This window comes from Hevea brasiliensis, chromosome 1, assembly GCF_030052815.1.
Source record: "Hevea brasiliensis isolate MT/VB/25A 57/8 chromosome 1, ASM3005281v1, whole genome shotgun sequence".
In the NCBI taxonomy this organism is placed as follows: Eukaryota; Viridiplantae; Streptophyta; class Magnoliopsida; order Malpighiales; family Euphorbiaceae; genus Hevea; species Hevea brasiliensis.
In genome coordinates, this window is record NC_079493.1 from 30,485,849 (window position 1) to 30,512,069 (window position 26,221).

Below are 26,221 nucleotides of genomic sequence, written 5' to 3' on the forward strand. Positions count from 1 at the left end.
AATCATGTAATAATAATAATTTAAAAAAAATATATAATTAAATAATTAACTTAAAAAAAACATTCACTCGGACTAATATATGATAATATCATAAGAAAGTGACACTTATTTCTTATAAAGGGCTGTGGCCCTAACATGAAAATAATATGTATATATTTTCGAATTTTGCTGGGACTTGTGTACGTAGCTCATAATAATTTTAATTTACATATTTTTTAATTTTAATATATAAAAATAAATAAATATTTTAAATTTATTATTAATCTATATTTTAAATTTATTGTTAATAGTACCATCATTATTACGTACATATGTCAGGTGCAGACCACCTTTTTCCTTTTTTGGGCGCCAGTGGTGTCCATGTGCCTTTTTTAAAATAAAGAAATCCAACCGGAAACCAAATGAAGAAATGACAGGGAAAGGGGAGCAGCTCAGTTTCAGTATACACTACTAATGGGGTTACGGAAACAATCCTCTCCAATAGGGAAACAATCCTCTCCAATAACGATTTCTCATATACAACCCACTCCTATCCTTTCTGTTTTCTCTGTGGCTCGATCTACTCAATTGTTTCTTTTTATCGCTTTCCCTTTCCCTCTTGCAGATCTCCCATTTGAGACACCCTCCAGCTTCATGCCATTTTTGAAGGCTTTCCAAGTTGAAATCTGCTTAGGTAAATCAACTTTCTTACAGATTCTTGATCTCTCACTGCCATGGCTTTATCATACTTTTTTGAATTATTATTATTATTTGTGTTTTCTTAAAAATTTTTTTCATTTAATTTTTTTATTTGAATCTAGATTTGATTGGCTTATTTACGTTTTTTTTTCTTATATACAATAATAATGCCTACATTCCCCTCGACGTGTCATTGATTTGCTTCTCCTGCAACATTTCTTTGCAACGCTAATCTCTCTTTGGTCTCTAATCTCTCCTTCACTTGCAGAAAGCTAGTCAGCGACTACCGACTAGTATCGCTGGTTCTGGCTGAGTGAGATCTAGAGTTTCCGGTTGGGGAGGACATAGAATCTGCTGTTTTCTTGAGGATGTACACTCAGGTAATCTCTATTTTCCTCTATTGAGTTGTTATTGAGTTGGAGTACCATCAACTGTGGCAGTTGGATGCATACTGCCAAAATTTTTATCCTTTTTTTTTCCCTCTTTTTTCTTTCCCCTTTTTTTTTCCCTAAATTGAATGCTTTTTTTTTTTTTCATCATTTTGTCTATCTAAGATTTTCTTATTTGTGCCTCTGTTCTTGTTGTGTATATAATTATTAGGCTGTAAACCATAAAACACAAAATTGGTGTTACTTAAAAATGACTGCAAGAATAAAATTTGTGAGCAGTAATTAAGTGGAGGGTAAAGGAACGATGGTTGTGTGCCACAGTTTTTGTGGCAATTATTAAGCTGGAATTTATCAAGCAGCAGTGCACAATCTATAGTTTTTCAGTGGTATTGTCAGTTTTAATTGTGATATGCAACTGTGCTCTCATTAGTACTCTTGGTTTCAATTTGGGTGAGTAATTTCATTAGTAATTGCATTCCACTCTCCTAGATACATTTAATTTTTTGTCTTATTTATTTCTGTTTTCTTGAGCTTATTTCAAGCACAGGTACTCTCTCGTTGCCTAATTTAGTGATTACAACTTTTTATTTAATTTTAAATTACAAATGGTTTTCAGAAAATAAAAATAATGAAAATAAAAATAATGAAAATAAAAATAAAAATTAAAATAAGAACAAAAATAAAAATAGAGTTAAAATTCACTTTAGTATTGTTTCACTTTAGCTATCAAGTGATATTGTTTCTTTATTAGGGGATTATGAGTCTCTTCATTAAGGTAGATGGGGGCTTTTTTTTTTTATTATATTAATGATTCAATGCAATAATTTTTTAATCTAATAAACATATTTTATAGAGGAGGCCGATCAAATGGCTGAACAAATTTCAGTAGATGAATGGAAGAAAAAGGGTAAGAAGAAGCAGAAAAGAAAAAAAGAATATTAAAAAGCATACCGTGGTGGTGGATTCAAAGAATGTTGATGAAAAGAATGATGGTAAGCCTATTGATGTATCATATTTAACTGCAATAGGTTTGTGTCTATTATTGGAAATTTATTTAAATGATTCCTTCATGCAATGATATATCTTAATGATTGTTATTGTAATGTTGTGTTACATAAAAACATGAAGAAGATGATTTTGAGATTGAGAGGAAGTCTACTAAAAATGAGCTTGTGGAGTATACAACTGGGGACTTTAGTTCTAGATGTGGCGAAAATTTCTGAAGCTGATTTTGAGGTAAAAATAAGTTCATTTCTTGTTGCTGTTACACAATGAACTACTGTTCAATCTTTTATTCAATTTAGCAAGTGCCCATTATAGGCAATTACATCAACAGAAAAATAAAATAATAGGAACACGTTATATGACTTCAACAGACTCCTAAAGTGACTCCAACAAATAACCACACTCCTATAAACTAGGAAAAAAACAAACAAATCTTTCAACTTATTCACCAACAATCACTTCCTTAAACTGATGTCTACAAACGTTTAATTTAAACAAAATTTTGAAACATCATCCTTCAATGTGACCTTTGGGCGAACAAACACTAAGCAATTTTCTTAGTTTCAGAATGTAGACAATTTGAGAGGCTTTGTTAACATATCAGCAACTTGATCTTTACTTCTGCAATAAACAAGCTCAATTGCGTTGTTCCTTGTAAGATCTCTAAGAAAATAATACTTCACGTCTATATGCTTGCTTCTACCATGTAAAACTGGATTCTTTGAGAGTTTAATTGCAGTATTATTGTCACAGTAAATGACAATAGGTTCTTCTTTCATAGGATAGAGTTCTTTCATAATTCTCTTCAACCAAATAGCTTGACAAGCATATGAAGTTGCAGCCACAAATTCAGGTTCAGTAGTTGATATTTGTTAAAGTGACAATGGGTTGCTTCTTTGATAACCAACAAACAGCTCCAGAACCAAGCATGAAAACAGAACCTGAAGTGCTCCTTCTATCATCTTGATCCCGGCATAATCACTATCTGTAAAACAAATTAAGTCTGATTTTTCTCCTCCCTTCTTGTAGAATAGCCCAAATTCCATAGTACCTTTCAAATATCAAAAAATCCTCTTGGCAGCAAGAAGATGTATCTTCCTTGGGCTTTCCGTGTACCTGCTAATGAGACTTACAATATATGTTATATCAGGTCTTGTTCCCGTCAAATACATCAAGCTTTTTACAATTTGTTTGTACAGATTGCTATCCACCTTCCTCCCAGCAGAGTCATTGGTTAACTTCAAGCCAAATTCAGTTGTTGATTTCACAGAATTGCAATCTTTCATCTGAAACCTGTCCAAAATTTCTCAAACATATTTCTTTTGAGAAATAAAAATTCCATCAGCACATTGAGACACTTCTATTTCAAGGAAAAAATGCATCATTCCCAAATCAGACATATCAAACTCAAGCATCATGGACCTTTTAAAATTCTCAAACATGAATCTATCATTTCCTGTATAAATCAAATCATCTATATACAAGCACACAATCAATATTTTCCCTCCATCTTCATGTTTACTGTAGAGAGTATGCTTATATGGACATTTTTTAAAACCTTCCTTCTGAAAATAAGCATTTATACGGCTATACCAAGCTCTAGGTGCTGGTTTTAGTCCATATAGAGCCTTTTTCAATTTATATGCTTTATGCTCATTTCCAAGTTTCACATAACCAGGAGGTTGATCAATAAACACCTGTTCCTCTAAGTTTCCAAGCAATAATGCCGATTTGACATCCAACTGGAAAATAGGTCATGAATTCTGTGCTGCAACAGCGATAACCAATCTGATTGTATCTAGCCTTGCAATAGGGGCAAAACTTTTTCGTAATCAACTCCAAACTCTTGCTTGTAGCCTTTAGCTACTAAGCGTGCCTTATACTTATCAGCTTCACCGTTTTCCTTTAGTTTAGTCTTGTAGATCCACTTGACACCAATTGTTTTGTGTCCCCTTGGAAGATTGGTCAACTCCCAAGTATCATTTTTTTTCAATTGCAGTGATTTCATCATCCATAGCTTGCCTGCACTTTGATTCTTTAATGGCTTCTTCATAAACTGTAAGGTCACAATCTGAAAAAAGAGCAAAATGAATGAGTGGATCTTCATATTGATCAATCCTTGTTGCCTCATAATTTGACATCCATGTTGGCCTCTTCCGAACACGATGAGGACGTGAATTAGCTACTGTTTCAATTTGCTCATCAAATTTTGGTGCTGCTGGTAGGAGATTAGAAGCTGTAGAACTTTCATTTTGAGCATTTTCATGAGCAGCTACTGGAACAAGTTGTTGTTAAGGCAGATTTGCCTCCATGTCATTTTGTCCATCAAAACTTGTTGGAATTTCTCCTCTAACAGCATTTTTGTTCCATGGCCAGAATTGATCTTCATTGAAAACAACATCTCGGCTGATAAGAATTTTCTTAGTGTTAGGATTGTAGAGCTTATATGCTTTTGATTGATAACTAACACCAAGAAAAACACATTTCTCTCCTTTGTCATCTAACTTCTTCCTTTTCTGATCTGGAATATGGGCATATGCAACACACTCAAAAACTTTGAAATGATCTACTGATGGTTTTGTCCACTTCATGCTTCCTCCAGTGTCTTATTTTGAATGGCAAATGTAGGACATCTATTCAAAATATGAATACTCCAATTGACTGCTTTAGGCTAAAAACTCTTCGAAATGTCACTTCTTGATAAAAGGCTTCGCACCATATTCAAAATAGTGTGATGCTTCCTCTGGCAAACACCATTTTGTTGAGGCGAATAAGCTGTTGTGAGTTGCCTCTTGATTCCATGGGTCTCACAAAAATCTGCAAATTCATGTGAGTTATATTCTCCGCCACGATCTGTAGAAAAAATTTTTATTGGGTTGCTAACTTCTTTCTCAGCAAGTGCTTTATAGCTTTTAAAAGCTACAAAAGCTTCAGATTTCTCCTGCAAAAAATAAACCCCTGATCTTTCGATTATAATCATCAATAAAAGTAATTATAAATCTTTTACCTCTATTTGAAGATGGATTTATTGGTCCACAAATGTCGGAATGAACAAGTTTTAGTGCCTTTTTTGCTCTCCATGATTTTTCTCGTGGAAACGGATTTCGGTGTTGTTTGCTAACAATACATTCTTCACATACTTGAGTGGGAGGTGTTATTTGAGGAAGACCTGTCTCCATATTCTTCTGTTGTACAGTTTTTGATCCACCAAAATTAAGATGCCTAAAGCGAAAATGCCATAGCCAAGCCACATCTTTTGATTTGCTGATAAGAATGATTGTTGAATATTATTAAGATGGAGAGGAAACATCCTATTTTCTATCATTGAAACTTGAGCAATTAAGCCCAATTTTGAATCTTTAATTTGACAAACTCCTCCTTTAATATTGACCTCATATCACTTTTCTTGAAGTTGTCCAACACTTAGCAAATTCGTTTTTAATTCTCGAACAAAAAGGACATTATTGATAATATGAATAGAGTTATTCTTAGTTGAGACTTGTACCTTTCCTTTTCCCATGGCTGAAATAGTGGAGTTGTCTCCAAATTTCACAGTACTGTGAAAAGATTCATCCAATTCAGAGAAAGCCGATTTGCTACCACACGTGTGATTGCTGCAGCCGGTATCAAGATACCATACATTTGAGGAAGTTTCTTCCTTGGGATGACACACCATCAAAAGAGAAACCTCTTCTTCTTTTATCTCTCCTTCCCTTGTCTCTGCAAAGTTAGATCTACTGCCATGGTATTTATTTAAATTAGTTTGACATTCAGAACGATAGTGACCATACTTATGGTATCGAAAACATTCCACATTTGATTTTTTCACATCCTTTCTCTGTTCCTTGAAAATCACCAACTCTGCTCTTCTCATTTTTGTGATGCCCATTCTTGCCTTTCTGCTTTCCTTTCTCATGACCATAGCTTTTTGAATTTGTTGCTGCCTTTAATGCTTGCTTCTCTTTTTCTTGCTGATTTATCTTCTGCTAAAGAACTCTGCAATTCATCAATTGAGAGTGCATCAATATCTTTAGATTCTTCAATGGAACAAGCAATATTGAACTTTACTGTCATTAGGCAAAGTATTTTTTTCATGATGGTGACATCTTCCAACCTCTTGCCATGAATTTGCATTTTGTTTATAGTGGCCATCGTCCTTGAGAAATAATCTGAAACCGTCTCTCTTGACTTCGTCTACAAGGTCTCAAACTCATCACGAAGAGTTTGAAGTTGTGCTTGCTTCGTCCTTGTATTTCCTTGGTACTTCCTTTTCATGGAATCCCAAATTTGCTTGGAAGTATTTTTGCAAAGAATGGTTTCTAATATTGGACGATCAATTGCCTAGAAGAGATAATTTTTAGCCTTCAAATTCTTTAGCTTTGAGCTTTCTAACTCTGCCTTTTGTGCTTCAGATAGAGTACTACCTGCTACTGGTTCTGTTACACCAACAGTAACAACATGCCAATGTTCTTTGGACCTAAGTTCTTCATCAACATGCTCCAATGGTCATAATGACCATCAAAGCAAGGGATAGTTGGTTGCACATAATTGTCTAAAGCCATAAGAAATATTGTTGTATGAAAGAAAGAGACTTGCTACTGTACTCCCTCTCTCTCTCTCTTCTTTGTGTTTTACTTACTCATAGGTGTTTCACTCACCGACAGTTGTTTCATTTTTACACTCAACCAGGCTCTGATACCACTGTTATACTTTAAAATAAGATGACAGCAAGTAGAAAGTAGCAAATGGAAGGAAGAAAATGAACTATTGTTCTATCTTTTATTCAATTTAGCAAGTGCCTTTTATAGGCAATTACATCAACAGAAAGATAAAATAATAGGAACATGTTTAATGACTTCAATAGCCTCCTAAAGTGACCCCAACAAATAACCACGCTTTTATAAGCTAGGACAAAAACAAACAACTCTTTTGACTTATTCACCAATAATTGCTGCATGTGTGCAAAATTGTAGGCTTATTGAAGAAATTAAATTTGAAGTCTAAACATCCTTGTGGTGATTCGAATTTCACATACGAGGCTTCTTAGAAATTAATTTGCTTAGTATTCATGTTGACATCTTCAATATCTAAATCTTGTTTTTTCTGTCATATAGTCATAAATAATGAAATTATAAAAGCTATATTTCATGGCATTCAAAGTTAATTTTTTTTAAAGTTGTTTGATAAATCAGTATTAAATGTTAGTGCATGGTATGTTATGTTTTTTTTTTTGAACATTAATTTTTTTAATAATTATTTCTATGTTTAGCACCTTTCTTTTTAATGTTCCTATATCTATTGTTTCAATTTTTTTTTTTTGTAGGAAAGAAAATGCCAAATTGATTATTGGATACATAGAGGAAATGAATCTTGTGCAGTTTCTCAAGCTCATTTATCAAAAATGGTACTTGAAAATGGTCACTTTGTAAATAGAAAGATTCTTTGTAGTGTGTTACAGTTGCCTGATGTTGCTACCGCACAATATCAACAATTTATATCTGAAATTTTGAGTGAGCATGCGGTCAGAGGAAAATTTGTTGATGGATGCTTCGTGATTTTAGAAGAGATAAAATTAGACTTCAAAAGTTGGTACTCTTGTATCTACCATAATTTTAAAGGAGAATCAAATGATGAATGGTGGAAGTATATTGAACACGATTTTAAGAAATGTTTAAGGTCAGTATAGTAATTTGTTAATAATATATATGTTATTCATTTACTAATTGTTTTCTTATAATCTTTTCATATTTATTTTGCAGAGGAATTTTCAAATCATTGATGAGGTTGTATCCTAATTACTCTCACGGCAATTGGATAAATGGTATTGCTATTGTTAATGGTGAAGTAAAATTATACAATATGAGATATGAAGGTAAGTGCTAATTTTATATTTTATGCATACTTATGACATTAAAATAGATCATTATGTTATTGTTCGTTGTTAGATGCAATGCATGTTTTATAATAATTTATTGACTTGTTTATTTAAATAGTTTGTGTGTGGGAATTATATAAATAATATATCTTAATTCTATTTTTAGTTGGTTTCATGTTTCTTTTTGAGTAAATATTTTGTTTCTTTGTTTATAAAGGAAATGGAAGGGCATTTGACTGACATTAAGAATTTGCATCGGATAATCCTAGCTGTGTTGATGAAATTGTCTCTGAAAGAATTTGATGATGAGTCATTTGATTGGCAAGTGAAGGCTAAACGATCTAAATATTTCTATAAAAAATATTGCTCGGAGGAATTTGCGCATTTAATGTGCGAATTGCACTGGTACATTGACAATTAAGAAATTTTCATATGTTTAAGATGTGTTATTTATTATTGTTTATGTAGTCTTGCATGAATTTTGTTGTTTTAACGGCTGACTTCTTTCACAGTAAGTATCTACAAATATTTTTTTATAAACCATTCTTTTGGGATCCTACAGAAAGAAAATGGTTTTTAGAAAAAGTTTGACTTAATGTGGACGAAAAATGATTATCTATTGAAAAGGTATGTTGATAGTTGTTTTGATAGCAAGTGGAGTTGGTGGACACATGTACCACCCAAAGGACTTTTTAGAGATGTATTGGAATATAAAATGGGTCAAAATAGTGATGGTCGGGATGAAAGTCACAAGAAGTTGGATGCAATCAGCTTTTGGCATAATTGTCGATTTCATTTGAATAATCATTTGGACAAGTCTGAAAGACCTGTAAGTAATATTTTAATCTTTACTTGGTGTTCTTATTAATTTATTTAATAAATTTACTTTTATTGCTATTACTCATTAATTGTATTAAAACATATTTCTATCATTTTATTTTGCGCTCATTCCACAAATGTGTTGAAGAAATTGAGGATGAGTTAAATGAGAAATTTAGTATATGTTATAACGTGTTTGAAGCTATATTGGTGGCCATCTGTGACAGGAATCAGAATCCTCTATACTTGTAAGTAATGTGGCATTTGTGGCCTTTAATCTTACTTATTTTCTCATGGCTGCATGGGTGCTTTTTTTTTTTCTTTTTTGTAGGTCTTCAAGACGTTAGTTGACTACAATGCTACGTAAGCATTCTTTTGCTATCAGCTCTTTGCTTTTGACATTGTATTTGGGTACTCTACTCGCATCAACTCTTTGCATTTGGCATTATATCTCGGTTTCATTTTATTTTAGATAAATTTAGATATAACATTTTTTAGAAGTGGAAGGAGCATTACTTAACCCACTATGGTCTTCCTACTACTACTGCTGCTAATCTAAATTATGCTTATTTTACAATTTATTTTTCAAAAGTAAAGTATGGGACTAGATAAATTTTAACAACTATCTCTAAACTTATGTGGTTATAACACTACAGTCTTTTAACTTTAAAATGTAACATAAAATCCTTTAAACTTTTAAATTTTGTACAGTAAAATCTTTCTGACTTTCAATTACTGATTTTTCAGTTAGAAACTGATGTGAATAGCTCTCATATAGTGCTTAGTCAACATTTCTCTCTTCTCTCTTATGCAAAGTGTAAAATTATTCTCTTTACATATGAAAAATTATTTTGTCTATAGAGAGAAAAAAGATTTAATTTACACATGGCTTGAAAGAGAAAAGAGAAATATTGACTAAGCTCTATGCTGGAATTGTCCAGGTCAGTGTCTAATTGAAAAACTGGTAATTGGAGGTTAGAGGGATTTTACTGTTCAAAATTTGAAAGTTGATGGGGTTTTATGTTACGTTTTTAAGTTGAGGGACTGTAATATTACAACTAGATAAGTTAAGGGACAGTTGTCAAAATTTATCCTTTTATTTATTTGTGATAACTTATACACCTACAATTACAAGTAATAGGGATTTTAGGTTTACTCAAATTAAAATTGAGAGAGTTTTGAGTCTTAAGAAAGCAAAAATTAAGTTCAATGATGCTATTGAAAAAATATCTAAAGTTAAGTGACTATGGGTGAAAAATTAATATATGTTTAACTTGGAAACCTATTATTACTAAGTTGCTAGTGTCCATGAGGACCGATCAAATCATGTACCTGTTCAATAAAATATTAACCACTAAAGGGTTAAAATGGAGTTTTTGGACCTTCTCATAATCTTCAAGAATGAGGAAGATCAGAACTTTGCCCAAGATTTCTTTTTCAAAGGAAAGCACATTTCCCGAGCAATTAGACTCTATTGCCTTTTTCCACTGGCTTTACATCAATTTGGTCCTCTTGCAATAATGTTAATGATCCAACTGGCTCCTTTGGGTTGGCTTTTCCTTGGTCCTTATTTCTTGAGCTCTCCCTGTTTCACCTGTTATTTGGTCGGTTCTCTCTAGAAAATCTTCTCAAACTTCCTTCTCTAATGAGTCTTTCAATTTTATCTTTAAGTTGCTTGCACTCATTTGTTGTATGGCCATAATTGTTGTGGAATATGCAGTATGTTTTTCCTATCCCATTGGCCAGCGGTCTCTAGCTTCATCTTCCTTGGCCACCTAATATCTTGTTCATTCTTTTGTATCCACATTAGCCCCTGAGCTCTTGATTAATTCAGGAGTGCATAGTTACTGCATTGATCTCTCATGGTGGTATCCCAATCTTGCCCATGGTGTCTTTGATCATTATTTCTTCTCTCCGTTCTCTTATCTGAATTCTGACCAGTCCTTCTTACCTCTTTTAAAGTTACTCTTTCGTCATCTAGCCTAATGTACTTTTGAGTTCTCTCAAACTTGGTGTTTCTAGATCCCTTTTTGATCTCGCAAGCAGTCTCACGGTCAAGATTCTCGATCAAATTGAATGAGTTTTGAGTTATAAGAAAAAATTTAAGTTTAGCGATGGTATTGAAAAAAACTTAAAGTTGAATGATTATGAGCAAAACTTTACCTATTTAACATGGAAACCTACAATAGCCAACATGATACTTAAATTGAAGTCCAATGAGTTAAAAAAAAAAATTAATATTGAGTGACTTTTGTAAAATAACTCATAAAATTGTGTAACTTTCAATGATAATTACCCTTATATCCGTTAACTATTTACTTTATAAACCCTCACTTTTCCATAAGAGCCCAACAACTTTCATCAAAACTCAAATCAAAGCTCTTCACTCTGGGCAACAAGCCCTATACCTTGTGGACAAAATCACTTCAGAATTTAGCTTTTGCTCTTTGGTAGAGATTAGAGGGCAAGAGAGGAGACATATCGTTCCACTCTTCAATCTTTATCAACATATTGAACAGCAATGAGGGACTCGCAAATGGGTTTTCCGTTGTGGATGAAAACAAGAAGTTTCTTGTAAACTGGGCTCTTGTTTTTTTTTTTTTTTCTGTGGCTCTTGTTCCTTACTGGGTGGGTATTTGTACAACAATTTTGCTTTTAATTATCATTGAAGATTCAATTTAAAGTCAAATTACAATAAAAAAAAAGAAAATTGCATAATAAAAAAATATTTTCTATTTTATTCTCTTGTGCTGTGTTCACTGTTTTGAGTCCTGCGCAGAAGTTGCGAAGCAATCATTATTTAAAATAGTTTTAATATTATTAAATTAAAATTTTTATTTTTTATATTACATATATTTAAATTTATATAACCTATAAAAATTGTAAAATAAATAAAAAAAATTAACTCCATAATTTTTTAAATATTGAAACTAAAAAGGAAAAGAAAAAGTTGCTGTTGAAATATAGTATGTAGTCGAGATACTTTTATTTCAAAGATTTAAATAAACATTATTTAAATTTAATATCAAAGTTAGTTAAACAAGTATATCAAGTTTTCTTCTCCATGTTAGCCTCTAAAAGAAACTCCAAACTATTGCCATCAACACTTTTCTCCCTTTTGGCCAAATCCCTATAGGAAATGTGGAGAGCAAAGGGCAACATATATATATATATATATACACGCACACACACACAACTAGAGGAGAGAGAACGGAAAGGAATAGTAAAATAAAGAGAAATGAGATTAGGTAAAAAATATATATATTTTTTGTCATGTCATGTGGTAACGTGTTAACTGATTACCATAGGTAAAAGAAATTTTATTATTATTTAAATTAAACTTAGTTATATGTTGAGTGTTGTTACAGCACCCTAAGTGTAGAGATAATATGAAATTTATCCTAAAATAAACATTATTTTTATAATGAGTTTACAAATTATTTTGAACAAAATAATCTAGCACTGACAAGCAGGAGCGGAAATGGAAGACACTTGTTCCACCCGATGGATTAGAGAGTTTGAAGGACAATAAAGAAATACTAACCTAAATTAAAAAATAAATTAAAAAAAAAAACTGTTAGTTGTAAGTGGAAGTTTCAGGGAATGTCTGGTGAGTTGGAATACAATGATAAAGGAGATGTGGACATATGTTTGTAAGATGATAGAAAAGATGAAAACCTCAAAAATTGACTCGGTAAATATAAATTTTGACTAAAATAATCTATATTGCATGTCTTCTACCCCTATGCATGGCTTGATCAAGTCAATTTAGTAGCAACCGGGTTAACTATACTACTCATCATAGTCAGTTTAAAGGTTCAACACATAACCATTGTGTAAGTTGAAAGGGTATGCCATGAACAAGGTCTATAGGCAAATGAAAATTGACAAAACCGCCAACTCCCTTCTAGCTAAGAGATCTCCAAATCTTTCACCTGCATAAATTTTAAATATCAGCAATGATCTAGGCAGTCAATGAAACTAAATAGAGGAAATTTAAATTAAAATAATGTTAGGTGCAATACATCTTAAATGTCAACTCACCATAAATTTGACAAAATATGAATACCTTATTGGTTGCTCCCTGTATCAACTCCATCAAGTCCTTGCTGGTTAATGAGCAGTCCAAATCCAAATCTTTCATCTGCATAAAATTTTAAATATCAACAATGATGATCTGGGCAGATAATGAAACTAAATAGATAAAATTTAAATTAAAATACTGCAAGCTGTAGCTAGAAATAAAAAAGAATCCAATGTTGGATACATATACATAACATAAGAACAATCGAAACAATACTAAAGCTATTAGTACATCTTAAATGTCAACTTAAGATAAAATACTATATGATAATATTTTTTAAACACCAAAATAACATAATGAAATTTGCCTTGCAGCATAAAACAAAACAAAGTTTCTCTCAATTGTAACACAAAAAAGAACATAGATGATGAAAGTCATTTATGTTCAAGTGAAACCTCAACTGAGTTTTCGATATAGAGAAACATTTTCAATATAAAACCCTGCATAGTAGAATCTTAATTAATAATAACGACTCCAATGCAATGAAATGCAAATAATAAAATAGTCGAGATGCATAAAGCTAATAATCAAAAGATTGGAAGAAATCTAGAAAGAATGAGCAAAAATCATAAAATTGTAATTTATAAATCCACTATGTAACTATTAAACACAAATTAAAGAAAAATGATTTCTATCACCTTTTGGTTCCATATTTTACTTTTGAAAAATAAATTGTAAAATAAGCAAAATTTAGATTAGCAGCAGTAGTAGTAGGAAGACCATAGTGGATTAAGTAATGCTCATTTCACTTCTAAAAAATGTTATATCTAAATTTGTCTAAAGCAAAATGCTACTGAGATACAATGCCAAATGCAAAGAGTTGATGTGAGTAGAGTACTCAAATACAATGTCAAATGTAAAGAGCTGATAGTAAAGGAATGCTTACGTAGCATTGTAGTCAATTTATGTCTTGAAGACCTACAAGAAAGAAAAAAAAAAAAAAAAACACCTATGCAGTCATGAGAAAATAAGCAAGATTAAAGGCCACAAATGCCACATTACTTACTGGTACAGAGGATTCTGATTCCTGTCATAGATAGTCGCCAACACAGCTTCAAACACGTTATAACATATACTAAATATCTCATTTAATTCATCCTCAATTTCTTCAACACGTTTCTGGAATGAGAACAAAATAAAATGATAGAAATATGTTTTAATACAATTAATGAGTAATAGCAATAAAAGTAAATTTATTAAATAAATTAATAAGAACACCAAATAAAGATTAAAATATTACTCACAGGTACTTGTCCAAATGATTATTCAAATGAAATCAATAATTATGCCAAAACCTGATTGCATTCACCTACTTGTATTGACTTTCATTCCGATCACTACTATTTTGACCCATTTTATATTCCAATACATCTCTAAAAGGTCCTTTGGGTGGTACATGTGTTCATCAACTCCACTTGCTATCAAAACAACTATCAACATACATTCTCAATAGATAATCATTTTTCGTTCATATTAAGTCATAAATTTTTTTAAAAATCATTTTCTTTTTGTAGGATCCCAAAAGAATGATTTATAAAAAAATATCTGTAAATACTTCCAGTGAAAGAAGTCATCCGTTAAAACAGCAAAATTCATGCAAGACTACATAAATAATAATGAATAACACAACATATGAAAAATTCTTACTTGTTAATGTACTGGTGCAATTCGTACATTAAATGCGCAAATTTCTCCTAGCAATATTTTTTATTGAAATATTTAGATCGTTTAGCCTTCACTTTCCAAATAAAGGACTCATCATCCAATTTTTTCAGAGACAATTTCATCAACACAGCTAGGATTATCTGAGCTTTGATTGTCTCTGAAAGAATTTGATGATGAGTTCTTTGATTGGCAAGTGACGGCTAAACGATCTAAATATTGCTCGGAGGAATTTGCGCATTTAATAAACGAATTGCACTGGTACATTAACAAGTAAGAATTTTTCATATGTTTAAGATGTGTTATTCATTATTGTTTATGTAGTCTTGCATGAGTTTTGTTGTTTTAACGGGTGGCTTCTTTCACAGGAAGTATTTACAGATATTTTTTTATAGACCATTCTTTTGGGACCCCACAAAAAGGAAATGTTTTTTAGAAAAAAGTTTATGACTTAATGTGGACGAAAAATGATTATCTATTGAGAAGGTATGATGATAGTCGTTTTGATGGCAAGTGGAGTTGGTGGACTCATGTATCACCCAAAGGACTTTTTAGAGATGTATTGGAATATAAAATGGGTCAAAATAGTGGTGGTCGGGATGAAAGTCAATACAAGAAAGTGGATGTAATCAGGTTTTGGCATAATTGTCGATTTCATTTGAATAAGTCTGAAAGACCTATAAGTAATATTTTAATCTTTATTTGGTGTTCTTATTAATTTATTTAATAAATTTACTTTTATTGCTATTACTCATTAATTGTATTAAAACATATTTCTATCATTTTATTTTGCTCTCATTCCAGAAACGTGTTGAAGAAATTGAGGATGAGTTAAATGAGAAATTTAGTATATGCTATAACGTGTTTGAAGTTGTGTTGGCGACCATCTATGACAGGAATCAGAAATCTCTGTACCTGTAAGTAATGCAGCATTTATGGCCTTTAATCTTACTTATTTTCTCATGGCTGCATAGGTGTATTTTTTTTTTCTTTCTTGTAGGTCTTCAAGACATAAATTGACTACAATGCTACGTAAGCATTCTTTTGCTATCAGCTCGTTGCATTTGACATTGTATTTGTGTACTCTACTTATATCAACTCTTTGCATTTGGCATTGTATCTTGGTATCATTTTGTTTTAGACAAATTTAGATATAACATTTTTTAAGAGTGGAAGGAGCATTACTTAACCTACTATGGTCTTTCTACTACTACTGCTGCTAATCTAAATTCTGCTTATTTTACAATTTATTTTTAAAAAGTAAGTATGAGACCAAAAGGTGATAGAAATAATTTTTCTCTAATTTGTGTTTAACTGTTACATAGTGGATTTATAAATTACAATTTTATGATTTTTGCTCATCTCGACTATTTTATTATTTGTCTTTCATTGCATTGAGGTCGTTGTTATTAATTAAGGTTCTAATACGTGGGGTTTTGTATTGAAAATGTTTCTCTATATCGAAAACTCAATTGAGGTTTCACTTGAACATAAATGACTTTCACCATCTATGTTTTTTTTTGTGTTACAATTAAGAAAAACTTTGTTTTGTTTTATGTTGCAAGTCAAATTTTCATTATGTTATTTCAGTGTTTAAAAAATATTATGATATGGTATTTTGTCTTAAGTTGACATTTAAGATGTACTGATGGCTTTAGTATTGTTTCGATTGTTCTTATGTTATGTATCTAACATTGGATTCTTTTTTATTTGTGGCTGCAGCTTGCAGTATTTTAATTTAAATTTCATCTATTTAGTTTTATTGTCTGCCCAGATCATCATTGCTGATATTTAAAATTTTATGCAGATGAAAGATTTGGATTTGGGTTGCTGATTAACCAGCAAGGAGTTGATACAGGGAGCAACCAATAAGGTATTCATATTTTGTAAAATTTATGATCACATGGTATTCTGTCTTGAGTTGACATTTAAGATGTACTGCACCTAGCATTATTTTAATTTAAATTTTCTCTATTTAGTTTCATTGATTGCCTAGATCATTACTAATATTTAAAATTTATACAGGCGAAAGATTTGGAGTGCTCTTAGCTAGAAGGGAGTTGGCGGTTTTGTCAATTTTCATTTGCCTATAGAACTTGTTCATGGCATACCCTTTCAACTTACATAATGGTTATGTGTTGAACCTTTAAACTGACTATGATGAGCAGCATAGTTAACCCGGTTGCTACTAAATTGACTTGATCAAGTCATGCATAGGGGCAGAAGACATGCAATATAGGTTATTTTAGTCAAAATTTATGTTTACCGAGTCAATTTTTGAGGTTTTTATCTTTTCTATCATTTTACAAACATATGTCCATATCTCCTTTATCATTATATTCTAACTCGCCATATATTTCCTAAAACTTCCACTTACAATTTACAGTTTTTTTTTTAATTTATTTTTTAATTTAGGTTAGTATTTCTTTATTATCCTTCAAATTGTCTGATCCATCGGGTGGAACAAGTGTTCTATTTCCGCTCCTACTTGTAAGTGCTAGATTATTTTGTTCAAAATAATTCGTAAAATCATTATAAAAATAATGTTTATTTTAGGATAAATTTCATATTATCTCTACACTTAGGGTGCTGTAACAACACTCAACATATAACTACGTGATAAGTACATAATTTATTAATTTTACTCCAGTCACATTTAGTGTTTTTAGTGTATTTTTATATTTAATTCAGTTGGTTAGGCATTTCATATCAATTAGGCATATTTTTAGAGAGTTGTAGGAATAATTGTGTTAAATGGAGAAAATTTTCAGTATTTGCATTAATTTGATATTTGCTGTATTTTTCAGGTGTTTCTAAAGTTGTTGATCTCCAAATCAAATACTGTTTAATTCATTGAAAGCTAAGTCAGAGCACTACAAATGACAGAGAGACTAAAGCCCAAATCAGTCTCCAAGGTTGTCAAAATGAGTTATGGATCTATTACAAAAGCCCATAATTGATGTGTCACGACCAGTCTTGGGATTTATTTTATATCTGAAGCTTCGGAGGTCCAAATGAAGCAAACCCAAGCCCAATTGAACCTTAAGAACCACCTCTACAATTGTTGTGAAGGGCTGGAAGCGAGATAAGACCATTTTAATTGTAAAAAATGGCAATGAAGTCGTCATTATGGGCTGGATACTCTATCAGAAATCGGTTTCGATTTTTGGCCCATAACTTGGGCTGTAGATCTCCGATTTGGGCAAATGAGTATCCGTTGGAAAGCTAAGAAGTAGAGCTACAACTTTCCTGAAGAAGTCAGAGATAGAATCGCAAGAGGAGTGGTTGAAAATTGGTCATGATTGCAGAGCAAAGAATCTATCTTTTTGAATTTCTAAAATTTTCCAAGTTCAGTTTTATCTTTGGGATTAGGTTTTTTATTATAAAGCTCATCATTGGACAGCAGCTTCGACACATCCATTCACACCTTTGAAACAGCTTGGAGAGCTTCACAACACCTTCATTTTTCATTCACATCCATAGTTTTAGATTTCTCCATTTTATTTTTCTTTTGTAAGCCATGAACATGAGCGGCTAAGTTTTTAATTCAGTTCAAGAGATTTTAGTTCTTATGCATGATTTGTAAGACTGGGTTCTTAATTTAAATTTTATCTTTTTGAATATCTATTGTTTCTTGATTTCATTATTTTTGATCTATTAAATGATTTGCTAAAAAGGCCTATTAGCTAATTGTTTGATGAGATTAATTACTATTTCATATTCATAATCCATAATTGTTGTGTAAGATTGAATATAAGTAGCAATTAGGTTTTATTGATTATGACCTAAGTTTTCGATAATAATATGAGGAAACAATATGGTGAATTAAATGATTTATGCTTTATAAATTATTGTTCAGCTTAACTAGTTTCTATTCTTAAAGCAGTTATTAATTTAATGAGGACTGCTTAATACTAATTCAGTTAATAATTAGAGTCAATAAGAGTGTTGGGCTCGAATTGATGAGTATAGGGAAGTTATGGATTTTACCTCTCTGTTTGGTAAATCTACGTTAAGTATTCATTAAGAGATAATTGTATTTCTTTTGTCTATGATAGTAATGCATTGGAACGCGAATTACCTTGGACTAAAGTTGTTTAATTTGAGAGTTTCATATTTAAATTTAGTTCTTTAATTTCTGAATTTCATTTCTTTTGATTTAGTGTTACAACCCCTCTCAACCTTTGTTCTTTTTTCTTTTTGTTACATAAGTGTACGAAATTTAGTAGTTCAGTCTCTAGGGTTTGATATAGATTTACCACTTATTGCAATCATTTAGAAAATATTTCATTGCTGATAATTTCAGTTAAATTTTGGTGGATTGGGCAACCATCAAGAATTTTGGCACTATTGTTGGGGACTGAAGTTTATTGGATTTTGTGTTTTTAGTGTTAGGATATTCTGTTATTAACTTTGTTTGTGAAGTGTTGCTGTTTTCAGGTTTTCAGTAAAAATTACGATGTTACTATTCATTAATAGATTTTTGGTTGAATTAGGAGGGCGGCTCATACTTTTTTTAAAGGAAATGACGTTCTAATTAAGAACAATAATTCGTAGGATTCTTTGGCATCACCCTCTTGAGGTAAAATTCTATCATTTTCTAGGGTTTTGAGGCAATTTTCTGTTTTTCAGTTTGATTTTTTTTGTTTATGACAAGAACCTCTCAATTTGATGAATTGCTCTTTGATCCAGAAGTAGGAAAAACAGCTAAACAGTTGAGAAAATTGGCTAAACAAGCTAGGCAGATCCCGAGTACATCTGAAGGAGTCCAATCTCCAAGGGAATTAAGTTCGGATTCGAATTCAGATTTAAATTCCGAAAATGAAACCATGGCTGCTAGAACTTTGAAAGAGTTGGCTGCTCTTGATCTAAACCAACAGCCTTTGTGTATTCAATACCCTGCTTTAAATGTTGCTTTTGAGTTAAAGTCTGGACTAATCCATTTATTGCCTAAATTTCATGGTCTTACAGGTGAGGATCCACATAAGCATTTAAAAGAATTTCATATTGTGTGTTCCAGCATGAAACCTCAAGGAGTTTCAGAGGACCAGATAAAGCTTCGAGCATTCCCTTTCTCCTTGGAAGGCACAGTTAAGGATTGGTTGTATTACCTTCCTTCTGGATCCGTCAACTCATGGAATGAGATGAAGCGGATATTTTTGGAGAAGTATTTTCCTGCTTCCCGTGCTATCAACATAAGAAAAGAAATTTGTGGCATTCGACAGTACAATGGAGAGAGTTTGTATGAGTATTGGGGGCAATTTAAGAAGCTGTGTGCAAGTTGTCCCCATCATCAAATAAGTGAGTAGCTTTTGATTCAGTATTTCTATGAGGGACTTCTACCAATGGACCGCAGTATGATAGATGCTGCTAGTGGAGGAGATTTGGTTGACAAGAAACCAGATGAAGCAAGGAGGCTGATTGCTAATATGGCAGTAAACTCTCAGCAGTTTGGAATGAGAATGGATCACACACCTAAGAAGGTTAATGAGATAAGTACATCTAACATTGAGAAACAGATTTCTGATTTAACTTCTTTGGTGAGACAATTGGCTGTAGGGAACATGCAAACAGTTATGGTATGTAGAATTTGTTTCGATTCGGGTCATGCCACTGACATGTGTCCTGCATGACAAGAGGATGAATCAATGCAAAATGCTAATGCAGTAGGAAATTATGGACAGCCACAACGAAGGTATGATCCCTTTTCTAATACTTATAATCCAGGATGGCGAGATCATCCCAATTTGAGTTATGGGAATCAACCAGTACAAAATCGATGCCAGCAGCAGAGACCACAAGTGAATCAACCACCTCTACCTTCCTCAAATCAAGGCATGTCACTTGATGAAATTGTTAAGGCTTTGGCTAACAATACACAACAGTTTCAACTGGAGACCAGAAATAGCATTCAAAACATAGAGAAGCAGATTGGTCAGTTAGCTTCTTCTGTGAGTAAGCTGGAAGCTCAAGGTTCTAGAGAGCTTCCATCACAAACAATCATGAATCCCAAAGAAAATGCGAGTGCTATAGTGTTGCGGAGTGGGAAAGAAGTTGATAACCAGACTCCACATGAGTCAATGAAAAAGAAGCAAGGAGCAAAAGAGTCTGAAGTTCCTGAAGTTGAGGTAAATAACGAACCTAAACTAAATAAGGTTAATAATTTTGTTCTTCCTCTATTCCCATGCAGGTTGGCCAAGACTAAGAAAGAAGAACAAGAGAAAGAAATTTTGGAGACCTTCAGGAAGGTAGAGGTTAATATACCTTTACTTGATACGATCAAACAAGTTCCTAGGTATGCTAAATTCCTTAAGGAATTATGCACTACAAGGCACAAGTTGAAGATAATGAGAAGATCAGTGTGGGGGAAAATGTGTTGGCATTAATTCAGTAAAAATTACCCCATAAGTGTAAGGATCCATATTCATTTTCTATTCCTTGCAAAATAAGTGATTCTAGATTCGAACGTGCAATGACAGATTTAGGAGCATCTATTAATGTCATGTCATATTCACTTTTCCAAACTTTGAATTTGGGTCTTTTGAAAGAAATCAGTGTCATTATTCAGTTAGCTGATTGTTCTAATGCTTACCCATTGGGAGTAGTTGAGGATGTGTTGGTGCAAGTTGTAGAGTTATTTTTTCCTGTAGATTTCTACATTCTGGATATGGAGGATAGTGCTCCCACATCAAAGTCAGCTTTGATTTTGTTTGGAAGACCTTTCCTAAAAATTTCCAAGATAAAAATTGATGTGGATGAGGGTATCTTAACTATAGAGTTTGATAGAGAGATAGTCAAATTTAATATGTTTGATGCCATGAAGTATCCTGCTGATGATCATTCTGTTTTTTCTATTGATGTTGTTGATACATTTATGCAGGATGTTTTTGAGTTAAATATGAAGGATGAGTTAGAAAGAAAATCACAATTGCATGAATTAGAGGAAATTTGCCTTAAGGCTTATGAGAATTCTAGGATCTATAAAGAAAAGACAAAGGTATTCCATGATAAACTAAGGAAGCAGTTTGTTATTAGACAAAAAGTTTTGCTGTATAATTTCATATTGAAGCTGATGCTTGGTAAGTTGCGTTCTCGTTGGATTGGACTATTTGTTGTTACTAATGTGTTTCCTTATGTTACAATTGAAATTCAAAGTTTAGGAATTAACAAGGTGTTCAAGGTCAACAGTCATAGACTCAAGCCATTTTATGAAGGGTTTCAGAAGCATTCAGTGGAGAAGCTCAACTTGAGTGATCCAATTTATCTGGATTAACGAGTTTGCTGTGCCTATGTCGATCTAATGACATTAAAGCCTCTTGGGAGGCAACCCATGGGTGGCTTGTTAGCCACAATCAGATTTGTTTTCTTTCTCTTATCTTATTTTATTTTCTAAGATTTTTTTTTTCTTTTTTTTGGTATTTTGGCTTTACATTGGGAAAATGTAAGTTTTAAGTGTGAGGGAGGAGAAATTTGTTGCTGCAATTTTTTTTTATATTTTTTTATATTTGTTTTGTTTTTTCTTTTTTTCTTTTATTTTTTATTTTTTTGCTTTTTTTATTTTATTTTGTTTTTTTTTGTTTTCTTTTATTTATTTATTTTTCTTTTTTTCACTTTTTGTTTTTTGTTTTTTTTTAATTTTTTTTGCTTTTTTTTTTACAATAGATATTAAAAAAGACATAATTTAAATTAAGAACCTGGTCTCACAAACCATGCATAAGAAGTAGAATCCCTTGAATTGAATTAAAAACTTAACTGCTCATGTTCATGGCTTACAAAAGAAAAATAAAATGAAGAAATATAAAACTATGAATGTGAATGGAGAATAAAGGTGTTGTGAAGGTCTCCAAGCTGTTTCGAAGGTGTGAATGGATCTGTCTCTGCTGCTGCCAAAGAGATGCTTTATAATAAAAAACCTAATCCCAAAGATAAGAGCCAAACTTGGAAAATTTTCAAAATTTAAAAAGACAGATATTTTGCTTTGCAATCATGGCCGATTTTCAGCCACTTCCCTTATGATTTTGTCTCTGACTTCTTTAGGAAAGTTGTAGCCCTACTTCTTCGCTTTCCAAGGGGTACTCATTTACCCAAATCGGAGGTCTACAGCCCAAGTTATGGGCCAAAAACCGAAACTGGGTCTGACAGAGTATCCAACCCATGATGACGACTTAATTGCCATTTTTGACAATCAAAATAGCTTTATCTCACTTCTAGCCCTTCATAAAATTTGTAGATGTGGCTCTTAAGGTTCAATTGGGTATGGGTTTGCTTCATTTGGACCTCCGGAGCTCCAGATATAAAATAAATCCCAAGACTAGTCGTGGTACATCAAATGTGGGCTTTTGTAATAGATCCATAGCTCATTTTGGTCCCTCTTTGCTATTTGTAGTGCTCTGACTTAGCTTTTCAATGAATTGAACAGCATTGGATTTGGAGACCCACAACTTTAGAAACACCTAAAAAATACAGCAAATGTCAAATTAATGCAAATACTGAAAATTTCTCCATTTAACACAATTATTCTAACAACTCTAAAAAAATATGCCTAATTGATATGAAATGCCTAACCAACTGAATGAAACATAAAAATACACTAGAAATACTAAATGTGATAGGAGTAAAATTAATAAATTAGTACTTATCAAATTTCCTCACACTTATTCCATGCTTGTCCTCAAGTATGACTTAAACTCTCAACTCAATCAACTCCACTTAGAAGTTCACTTAACTTCACCCTATCACAATATTATCTAATAAAAGATTAAAAGTTTGAAAGAAAAGGCAAGTAAGGTAATAACCATCATAATAAATTTCATCAACACCATATCAATATATCAACAATTCTCCAACACAAAACAAAAGGCTTGAAATCAATTAAGCTCACACAATTAAAGTTCCATAAAATTTTAAATCAATACATACTAAAACATAAGGCTAATTTATCAAGGCACAACAATTATAGCTCTTTGCAAATTTTAGGGGAAATAAAAATGACCCTTTTTTTTTATATATTGGAAATTGGTACTTCTCTCTTGTCACAGTCACTTTTTTTTTTATTATTTTTTTTTCTATTTTAACTGTCACCTTCAGAAAAGGACCTTGCTCATATCCTAGCTAGCTTTTGGCCTGAGAATTGACATGGGGTTCATGAAGACCCTTGGTTACTTTGCTTAACTAAAATAGCGGAGCAATTTTCAAGTTTAGCCTTTTTTTCCCTCAATTTATGCATCTACATATTATAAAGTACCCTGATAGATTAAACAAAGTTCTGAAATATGCATGACACTAGTTTAAAGCACACATAACTAATCATTTTACTATTAAATCAAGCCTAAATGATTTATAATTGCTCTATGGTATGGAGAAGAGGGAAAATCCATCATTAAAGTTACTATTACCTTACATAAAATTTCAAAAATTTAACCTAAAATAAAAAAGTCATTTCAAGGACAAAGCACTTCTCTCCGAGAGTTTATATAAAATCATAAATCAAGCTTATGAGAGCGATTTTTTTTTTTAGATTGCAGCAATAAATTTCTCCTCTCCCACACTTAAAACTTACATTGTCCCCAATGTAAAGCCCAAATGCAAAAGAAAAGGAAAAAAAAATCTTAGAAAATAAAATAAGGTAAGGAAAAGAAAACAAATCTGATTGTGGCTAATAAGCCACCCATGGGTTGCCTCCCAAGTAGCGTTTTTGTTTATCTTCGTTAGTTCAACATGGCAAAGCTCCTTAATCCACATAAATTGGGTTACTCAATTTGAGCTCCTCCATTGAATGCTCCTGAAACCCTTCATAAAATGGCTTAAGTCTATGACCGTTGACCTTGAACACCTTGTTAGTTCCTAAACTTTGAATTTCAACTGCACCATAAGGAAACATATTAGTAACAACGAAGGGTCCAATCCAATGAGAATGCAACTTACCAGGCATCATCTTTAATATGGAATTATACAATAAAACTTTTTGCCCAACCACAAACTGCTTCCTTAGAATTAGTTTGTCATGAGATGCCTTAGTCTTTTCTTTATAGATTCTAGAATTCTCATAAGCCTTAAGTCGAATTTACTCTAATTCATGCAATTGGAATTTTCTTTCTACCTCATCCTCCGTGCTTAACTCAAAAACATCATGCACAAATGTATCAACAACATCAATAGAAAAGACAGAATGATCATCAGCAGAATACTTCATGGCATCAAAGATATTAAATTTAACAGTCTTTCCATCAAACTCCATAGTTAAGGTACTCTCATCCACATCAATTTTTGTCTTGACAGTTTTTAGGAAAGGTCTTCCAAACAAAATCAAAGCTGACTTTGATGTGGGAGCACTATCCTCCATATCCAAAATGTAGAAATTTGCAGGAAAAATCAACTCTCCAACTTGCACCAACACATCCTCAACTACTCTCAATGGGTAAGCATTAGAAAGATCAACTAACTGAATAATGAAACTGGTTTCTTTCAAAGGACCCAAATTCAAAGTCTGGAAAACTGAATATGATATGACATTAATAGATACTCCTAAATATGCCCTTGCACGTTCAAATTTAGAATCACCTATTCTGTAGGGAACAGAAAACGAACATGGATTCTTACACTTAGGGGGTAATTTTTGCTCAATTAATGCCGACACATTTTTCCCGACACTGATCTTCTCATTATTCTTTAACTTGCGCTTTGTAGTGTATAATTCCTTAAGAAATTTAACATACCTGGGAACTTATTTGATCGCATCAAGTAAAGGTATATTAACCTCTACCTTCCTGAAAGTCTCTGAAATTTCTTTCTCTTGTTCTTCTTTCTTAGTCTTGGCCAACTTGCAGGGGAATGGAGGAAGAACAAAATTATTAACTTTATTTAGTTTAGGTTCAGTATTTACCTCAACTTCAGGAACTTCAGACTCTTTTGCTCCTTTTCTTTTTCATTGACTCATGTAGTGTCTGGTTATCAACTTCTTTCCCACTTCGCAATACTATAGCACTTGCATTTTCTTTGGGATTCATAATTGTTTGTGATGGAAGCTTTCCAGAACCCTGAGCTTCCAGCTTACTCACAGATGAAGCTAACTGACCAATTTGCCTCTCTATGTTTTGAATGCTATTTCTGGTTTCCTGTTGAAACTGTTGAGTATTGTTAGCCAAAGCCTTAACAATTTCATCAAGTGACATACCTTGATTTGAGGGAGACGGAGGTGATTGATTCACTTGTGGTCTTTACTACTGGTATCGATTTTGCACTGGTTGATTCCCATAACTCAGATTAGGATGATCTTGCCATCCTGGATTATAAGTATTAGAAAAGGGATCATACCTGCGTTGTGGCTGTCCATAATTTCCTACTGCATTAGCATGTTGCATTGATTCATCCTCTTGTAATGCAGGACACATGTCAGTAGCATGACCCGAACCTGAACAAATTCCACATACCTTAACTGTTTGCATGTTCCCTACAGCCAATTGCCTCACTAAAGAAGTTAAATTAGAAATCTGTTTCTTAAGGTTAGATGTACTTACCTCATTAACCTTCTTAGGTGTGTGATCCATTCTCATTCCAAACTGTTGAGAGTTTGCTGCCATGTTAGCAATCAGTCTCCTTGCTTCATCTAGTGTCTTGTCAACTAAAGCTCCTCCACTAGCAGCATCTATCATACTGTGGTCCATTGGTAGAAGTCCCTCATAGAAATACTGAATCAAAAGCTGCTCACTT

The 26,221-nt window shown here is 32.4% G+C and overlaps 1 long non-coding RNA gene and 1 other non-coding gene across 7 annotated transcripts; one reads left to right on the forward strand and one right to left on the reverse strand.

Annotated features, from left to right (window-relative positions):
* Positions 1-360: 360 nt before the first annotated feature.
* LOC131179191 (uncharacterized) lies at positions 361-18,135 on the forward strand. 6 transcript variants are annotated; one of them, XR_009148178.1, is made up of 10 exons: positions 361-673; positions 947-1,058; positions 1,921-2,059; positions 2,196-2,303; positions 7,396-7,476; positions 7,832-8,776; positions 15,513-15,544; positions 16,320-16,385; positions 16,928-17,002; positions 17,320-18,135. It is a non-coding gene; the product is annotated as an uncharacterized LOC131179191 (long non-coding RNA). The 6 variants fall into 6 exon arrangements; XR_009148175.1 differs by lacking the exon at positions 16,928-17,002 and having other exon boundaries at positions 947-1,048; XR_009148176.1 differs by lacking the exon at positions 16,928-17,002 and having other exon boundaries at positions 947-1,048; positions 1,954-2,059.
* Positions 18,136-19,704: 1,569 nt separating this feature from the next.
* On the reverse strand, positions 19,705-19,811 carry LOC131169715 (small nucleolar RNA R71). Its single transcript, XR_009140615.1, has one exon. It is a non-coding gene; the product is annotated as a small nucleolar RNA R71 (small nucleolar RNA).
* Positions 19,812-26,221: the final 6,410 nt, after the last annotated feature.